This window comes from Haliotis rubra, unplaced genomic scaffold, assembly GCF_003918875.1.
Source record: "Haliotis rubra isolate DU_JTF1 unplaced genomic scaffold, ASM391887v1 Scf249, whole genome shotgun sequence".
Classification (NCBI taxonomy): domain Eukaryota; kingdom Metazoa; phylum Mollusca; class Gastropoda; order Lepetellida; family Haliotidae; genus Haliotis; species Haliotis rubra.
In genome coordinates this window covers 397340-405935 of record NW_025766547.1, presented here as the reverse complement: position 1 = coordinate 405935, position 8596 = coordinate 397340, and the positions used below count along the sequence as shown (strand labels likewise).

The 8596-nt window shown below is 37.3% G+C and overlaps 1 protein-coding gene across 4 annotated transcripts in view; it reads left to right on the top strand.

Annotated features, from left to right (window-relative positions):
* The first annotated feature begins 299 nt into the window (after positions 1–299).
* Positions 300–8596, top strand: part of LOC124279263 (polycomb complex protein BMI-1-A-like) — a 104792-nt gene continuing 96495 nt past the window's right edge. For 2 of the 4 annotated variants that reach the window (XM_046715084.1, XM_046715083.1), the window contains exon 1: positions 302–581. The gene's annotated coding sequence lies outside the window, so the exon portion shown is untranslated. Of the gene's footprint in view, positions 582–8596 lie in introns of all 4 variants that reach the window. The other 2 variants (XM_046715080.1, XM_046715082.1) reach the window with 2 other exon arrangements.

Genomic DNA, 8596 nt, shown 5'->3' with positions numbered 1-8596 from the left:
TATTTCAATGCAAAACAGGTATAAAAAAAATTAAAAACGCTTCTTAACATTGTGGCCTTGGGTGTTATGAAAGGTAACGCCCACATAATTAAAATGAAAATACCCGGCTGGATAATCACGGGCAATCTGTTAAAAGTTATTATCCAAACCTGTTTGATGCATGTGCAACCGCTAGCGTAATTATGCACTTTGTGCACATTGCAGATCATATCATGTTTATGCAAGTGAGTTAAAAACTAACAGCTCCCTCCTTTCGTTGAGTGCACGAGCGTGCAGGAATGCATCGCTGAGTCTGTTGTAATAAGCAAGGCAGTTGGTGAACACAATGCATCTCTGTGAATAACCCTCTCATGAAAACAAGCCCGAGAGTGCGCAGACAGACAGCTACAAATGCTCCTACCAGCCTAAAAGCAAGTAAACCCTTTGACGGAATGTCGATCGAACCAACGCTGTGTCAATTAACCAAGTCATGTGACCGTTCAGAGAGGCAGATCTGTATTGCGGACTCGGAATAATATCTAGCGAGGATGTGTGAATTTATCTGAATTATTCCCCTGGACGCGAAGCTCTGAAACTCGGAGGTAAGCCATGTTGATTTCTACTCTTTCGCTAGGCTATGTATGTAGTTTTCGAGCACGCGAACCCGTGCAGCAAATTCACCGCTATACGAAGCCGGTTGAGTTTATTTTCGGGCAAAATGGCGTCCACGGCAAACCGCATACAAGCTGACTGTTCAGGTCGAGTATTGATCCTAAGGCCTAGTTTCGCATGTGAGCCTGCTATGCAGTAGTAGCATTGAGAGCGGTGACAGCTCCTGCATTCTGTTTCAACATCACAGCAATAGGCTACAGTTGTGACGCAATGCCTGTCATGTCCGACCCCTAGCGGATGTCAGGAAGAGCTGTATGTATCTCACACTTTGATTTACTGCGAAACATTAAAAAAACAAACAACCGCAACTAGGGTAGGATGTGGTTCAATCACGTTCTGCACGTGCATGTTGAATACAGTGTTATTTTGACTGACAGGTGCGTGCATGTCGCTATTGACATCGTGTCCTGTTATTCCAGTTTTATCCAGCGGATGCACACGTTCTCATGGAAACGTCAAGATCTGAAATGTGTTTTAAATGTGAAATAGACACAAGAAACGCTAATAACCTTGTTTACCGTTATGCGTGTTTCGTATTACGACATATCGTCAAGTTTTAACTGTGAGGAAAATGTGAAATAAACACATGACAGTTATTAACATCGTTTACTGTTATCTGTGTTTCATGTTTCTTTTACACGCGTTGGTATGTAAACGTGGCGACTTGGAATGTTTGAAAGATAGGAAACAGAAACAAGGGTCGTGATAGAGCTGTAGCCACAGCCACCGTCTGTGGTTGATGCTGACAAGCAAAATGATGTTATTTACTGTTAATCGATTTGTTGATGGAGTGTTGAAGTTGTCATTTTGAGGAGCATCCTCGTCCCCAATCTAATTCACCCCTCTCAGAAGATATGTTTTCACACAGGAAATAATCCATTAAAATGTTACAAGTTCGAGGCATAAGAAGTTCAACATACTCTCAACAATGTGCACGGACTAGCTATCAACGGCAACGGGTGGTTAGACTGGTTGAGTTGCCTAGATCGATGCTCATGATGTCAATCACTGGGTCGAGACTCTATTATTTAAGGACCACTGCCATTTAGCTGGAGTATTGCTGCGTGCGACGTTAAGAAAAAAAGCAAAAAACCCCCAAAAACCACCCCAACACCACACACACCACACACACACAAAAAGAAAATTAAAAAACATGAACAAAGTACCTGCTACCCTCATAAACTGCCTTAAAGCTATGTTTTCCGCAGATCGACCCTTGTCTTTTCTTGTCCTCACACACGGGTAATCACGTAACTTGCTGACATTAAGGAACATCAACGCTGATGAACAATATTTGAAATATAACGGTTAGCCGAGTTGAATTGACGAGTGGAGAATATGGAGTACTGCGTCAATGAGCATGAGAGTTCTATGTTTGCAGTCTTATTAACCTGTTTGTTTCTACCGGGTTGTAAACAAAAGCGAATCAATTCCATGCATGTGCCAACACATTTACTTGCTTCGAAATCTTGCTACTTACAACAGAGTAGTTATTTAGCGTTGAGTTGCTACACAAAAAGACGTGAAGAGGTGGTCCAATTTTCCTCCCAGAAAACAAGAAAAACACAACCCGACAAATTGCTGGATGAAAGAATTTTTCCAGGGGCTATATAAACACAAGCGAGACGCATATCGGAAACTCCTGCTTGTTGCCTTCGAAAGGGGAACCATATTTTTTGGTCCACGTTTTTCTTGAGCATTGCTTACAAATGAGCCCAGCCCAGCCCCCATATCTCGTGCAGCACGTGCGAGACACCTGTGACGCACGCGCGAACGTGATGTCGATTTCATCTGAGCCATATAACCGACTGTCCAGACAGTCTCAGGCTCTGCCGCACATTGACTAATCTCGGCGTCATGTTTAGCACTAAACAAATCCCAGTTTATTCCGAATGAGTTATTTGGCTGGACAAAGTGTGAAATTACATCGCTATTTCATTTTCTAAAACGAAATCGGAGGAAACATACCTAAACAGTTCACGGCACACGAAGAAAGACACATCAAGCCGTTTAAACCGGCATGCTCTGTTGGCATTTCCACTAACTGACATTAATATATGTTTGATACGTTAAATTTACCTTCCAACGACTCCGTATAGACGATCATATAAAAGTCATAAATAATAACAGACTAACCTGACGTCAAGAACATATATGTTTAAAGAATATATTCGTCACCCAGTGATTTAGAATGTTAGTCTATAATAAACAGCATCGAATGACTAAACAGATTGAAAATATGCACTATGAATATTTTGATATTACAATGAACATCTCAACGATTAAATGGCTTGTATGCGATAGTTATTTCACTCTACAGCCTCATCGTTTAGCTCCAATTACAACGCGAATTCAAAAACTGATTTTTTTCGGGTGAGTCATTACATAAACATGTAAATCACTGAACAAACTAGCCCCGCCTGCTATTTTACAGCCTGGCTTGCCTCTCGCATAAACCTGTATTAATATCGCTAATGTTGTGAGAGAGATCCGGCAATACGACACCTGAGCTGAAAGCGAACCTGTTTTGAGCCTTTTATCTGAACAAAACATATCGCCAGCGTCTATATTGCTGACTCAAGCGTGCAGTAACACCCGACTTTCAGGTTTTACGATATATTTCAATTTGAAGTTAAGTTTTTCTCACGAAGACAAACTATGCATTCAGGCTTTGCGTGCGTTGTTCGCGGAAGATATGTTTCAGATTTGCTGACTTAAGTTACCCCTATTTCAATAAGCGTCGGCTAGTTGTTCGACTTATTCCTTGATGTTACCGATGGGTTGGTGTGGCTTTTCGGGACGTATGGAGTTTTATTTTATCAAGAATTTCTTTAGTTGAAATCTGTAGTTAAACCGGCCTCGCGTGCACAGGACCCAGTGTGAGACCTGGAACCCCAGTACATTCCCAATATAACATATCACGGATACACATCCACTCACTGAACCTCCCCCACCCCCTCCATTAATCCCACCCCTCACCCACTCTGCCCACCCCTCATTCTCTATATTGTACTGCTTGCTGCTCTTAAAACCACCACGAAATAATCCTAAACGTGATGTTAAACCACAACGAAATACTATAAAAAGAAAATTTTAACCACAACGAATTACTATAAAAGTGATGTTAAACCAGAATAATCTTATCTGTTACACAGTTATCCTCCTAAAGTGATGTCAAACCACACAGGAAAACCTTTTCAAAGTGATGTTAAAGTCCAAAGTGATGTTAAAGTACAAAATAGACCTCTCCAAAGTGATGATGAAGTACAAAGTGATGTTAAAAATGACCTCTACAAAGTACATGTTAAAGTACAAAGTGATGTTAAAGTACAAAATAGACCTCTCCAAAGTGATGATGAAGTACAAAGTGATGTTAAAGTACAAAATAGACCTCTCCAAAGTGATGATGAAGTACAAAGTGATGTTAAAGTACAAAGTACATGTTAAAGTACAATGTGATGTTAAAGTACAAAGTACATGTTAAAGTACAATGTAATGTTAAAGTACAAAGTACATGTTTTCAAAGTGATGTTAAAGTACAAAATAAACCTTTCCACAGTGATGGTAAAGTACGAAGTAAACCCTTCAAAGTGATGTTAAAGAAAACGTCAAAGTGACGTTAACCCACCACGAAATCAACACCACCAGCGAAACAGTTGTATATCGTCACCGTTAGTCGCATGTTCTCACTTACATTGACGATGTTAAACCATGTGTATGTAATTGTCAGCCAAATCACAACTCACCAAGAAGGCACTGTACGCGCTTCAGAATGGAACCCAACATGAAGAAATATTTAAAAAAACATTGTATATTTCGTTTATGTAATTTGACACCTTCCATCACGCGCCGGTGGTTATAACGCAGTAACGTTATCCAAGGTCCATAAAAAGACCTTATTTGAATAATGCACCTTTGAAATTTGTAGTTATCAGCACACCGCAATCCCGTTCAGCGACAACCAGGAGGTCTGTGCTAAACAGTTATTGATTTCTGCAAGATCATCAAGTTTCTCTAAAGGCGATGACGTCATCGCGCAACATCGAATGCCACGGAGCCCTGTTCACGTGTTAGGAATCCATGTTTTATTTCTCGAGAGAAAAAATCTTCAACGATAATTGATTTTTGCGCAAATGCCAAATACAGCGAAGGTACAAAAAAATAATAAAAACCGGAATTGTTTCAACTGGACGCAGTTATTTTTATTTCACAGATGATTTGGTAACGGATTTATACCACTCTAAGTGTAAAGTAACAAAATATTGAGATTAATGACAAAATGATTCAAAGCTAATGGCTATTCACTGAGTATTAAATCGGCTCTTTGGTTTAATGACATATCTTGATATCATTATCCTATTTGTACAACACCGAAACTAAAGTCAAATATAATTATAAGTAATTTGCGAAAAGTCTTTGAAATAATTAAGACTAATTAGTCCTGGGATATCTATTACTCGCTGGAGATCGATATCATCTGATTGAGAACACAATCACATAATACCCATTGACATATACATTACGCCCTTGTCAATTGCGCATATAACATTATGTACTGTATTTTGTCAATAATTATATATCTCGAGGTGCAATTATATAAATGTACATACTATTTATTCACAATTGCCCCGTAATCACGAAATATGTCATCCGGATTAGGGGGGAGAGTTCTTTTGCATTTCGTTCACAGGAACTGACAGTCACGTAAGATACATCATTATATGCATCGTGTGCCGACCGTCAAAATAGATTCTCGAACAGAACTCCTTAATAGATGCGCCTGTAACTTTAGAAGTGTGTTTTATTTCATTTTGAGATTCAAGTTTCTTCATGGCATTTAGATCGATTTTGGAAAATTGAAAAATGAGGAAGACGAATGAAATCAGATTTTTTTTATTTAACTGCCTTTGTCTAAGGTTCCGCTGTATCTGATTCTCTGAAACGTTCCCATGATACACAGCAACTTAATGTGGTTTAGATTGTAACACGAATAATCTCTTTTTAGAAAATACATAATAATTAACTTTGATAATATCTTTAGAATCTCAATAAATGTATCTCAATAGAATCTCAATATTTTGTTACTTTAAATGAATTATTTTAATGTGCGTTAATCATCTTAAAATACTTTGTCAGTTGTTTCAAAGTGTTATCTTAATATACTCTTAGTGCTAATGTTCATCAGAATAATTTTAATGTCGCCACTGTAGCTTTAAATCTTCAATTTGTTTTATGTATCCACCTTTTATCATAACCTCAGATATCGGAAGTTGTTGCCAGCTATATTAATAATAGTTAACATGTATTGGTGTTTTGGGGTCCATGTATATGTATTTTTTGTTGTATTGTATGTGTTTTCAATGTTAATATGCAATCGTGTGCAGCAAATTTCCTTCGGGATGATAAAGTATAATCTTATCTTAATAAGATTTCCCAGAAATCACAATTCCAATAAAACTAAGTATGATATGACTTGTATCTATAGTATGGAAATGTTTTCTGATATATTTAAAATAATATAAGTTGTGGAAAAGGGTAAAGAACGATCGTCTCACAAACCGAAACGAACAGACAACTGAAATTGAATTGCAGCAATTCACTTAGATTAAGTAGATTAAAATGAAATCTTTGAATTTTCCTTTTGACTTAAACGTTTGCTATTAAAATGTAAAAGAATCACTGCGGGCGAGCTTGGTCTTTGCGTGCGTGGTAATGATGTGAAGTCGCTTTCATCTGACTTCAATATTGCAAAAACGGAATATCTCATATCTCAAATTCCTCTTAAGATAGTATGGTACTTTTGATGGTGTTTTTCAATGACAGTGTTCTATACAAGTTAGCTATCTCATTAATCAACACTCATCATTGGTTCTCTGTACTAAGTAGATAAGTTGAACATCGATATTTTCTAGCGTTTCTCGTATATAAAACCATACTTAATTCACATAGTAAAGGTGCTTCAAGATTATTTTCAGTGTTAACCGGATTAATGTTTTTGTAGGTAGTTGGCACCCGCGGAAAAACGATGTCCGCACCTAATTATATCCCAGTATAATTTGTTAGGTACAAGAAAGTACCGGTATACAACGTTAAATATAAAATAGATAACAGTTATTCGACGCTGATGCATTTAATACGGGCGTCAAAGTTGTTTATTGGACCTTACGTTTGTAGTGTTTCAGCGTCCGCTTTAATTCTAGCAACGTTTCCACAACGTTTGTAAATGGACAAATCGAATTTTCAATTGTATATACTTGCAGTTAGGCAATTGTGAGGCAGTTAGTTTATTGACGGAATGCCGATATAACTCCAACATGCCATATGTTGCCAATAATTAATCCATCATAAACTACAGTCACTAATATGAAGTATGGTTTTAATATTTTAAATATTATTTTTTCTATTAATATTACGTCGGCATAAGAACAAGCGCCATGCAAAAAGCGATCAAAATTATATTTTGGAAGTAGATATTTTTGTATACCATTCTAATATACCATGTTTAGTGTACACATCTATCACGGTGCGACCAGGGTGTGGCAAGGGGAATATTTCGTTGTTTGACGTTCAACATAAATTTGTAATTATATCACAGTCACATACACTGACAATTTATAAACAACTGGGAAGTATACATTTGAATACTCATTTATTCGAAATATTACAAACGTGGTAAAACGTTACAAGGATGCAAACAGTCGCCCCTAAACGCACCTGTGATCCTCGTATCGAACACACAGCCGTCAATTTCATAAACATGGATGCGTTTTATTTTCCCAACATTTTACACGTGTTACTAGTTGTGTACCCCTTATCCTCTCTAAAGGTTATCACGACAGTTCCCCGGCAACAATGATAAATAAATAGCTACAATTGAAAACTATTTCTCAATTATTGCCTCATAATTCTAGCATCACAGAGAGCGTGAGAGGTTATTGTATTCGTGTAGTGCAGATATCATGTATAATACATAAACGTCAATGTTTGTATTTTTTCAAATTATTTTTTCTTCAGTCGAGTCTGCGTCTTGGCGTCACATTAACTCTACGCTGCTCTTAAAGATAGAGCTCATCTTAATGAGAACACTGTATAAAGATATTAGTACGATTTATATGCACATAACGACATTGCACAAACCATGCGACTCACCCATAAAGCTATCTAATGTCATATTGAGGAAATGGAATCATTAAAATACGGATGCGTAAAATATTTATAAAACCTCCCAAAATTAGTAAAAATGATTAAATGATAAAAACGGTTCTACTGAAGATAAAACGTGTTGAGATAAACATATTAGATTTTATATTATTAACGGAGATAATCCTTTAAATTAGGTATTGCGCATCTCGGGATGATGTAGAAACCAAATTAGACATGTCAATATGTTTTTTCCGCTAATATTGTAAATATGAATGATAGCAGGAAACTTCGGCCGTTAATTCCCACGTCATACACAGCGTCGGGTGATAAATTCCTACTTCATTACTTTAATGCCGAAACTTTGACGTTGATAAAAGATTTAATTCCGCTTGTGACGTCATTCTTCTCCCACTTACAGACTGCTGATTCTACAACTATTTCCAATGCCGTGCAACGAATGTTTTAAGAGAAGTCGTATGGAAATTATCATCGTTAAGTCTCTTCGTTAGATAGGTCTGTTTGTGGATCTATTTCTCGTCGCGGGGGTTAAAAAACCGAAATGGTTTCGCAAATGTAATAGCGAAACTTGAGCGGGCCATTTTACGGTTATAAAAACATATTAGTAACGGTTGAGCGTGCCCTAGTGCAAATTTGATGGTGTGTAACTATTAAAACAGTTCGTGTTTCTGATAAACATGAAAGTTATCTAAATTTAGATACTTACTGGTGTTTCTGGAATAATGTTTTGAAATTGTGGTCTAACGACAAATAGGAAACGGTATTACGTCTGGCACACTCAGTA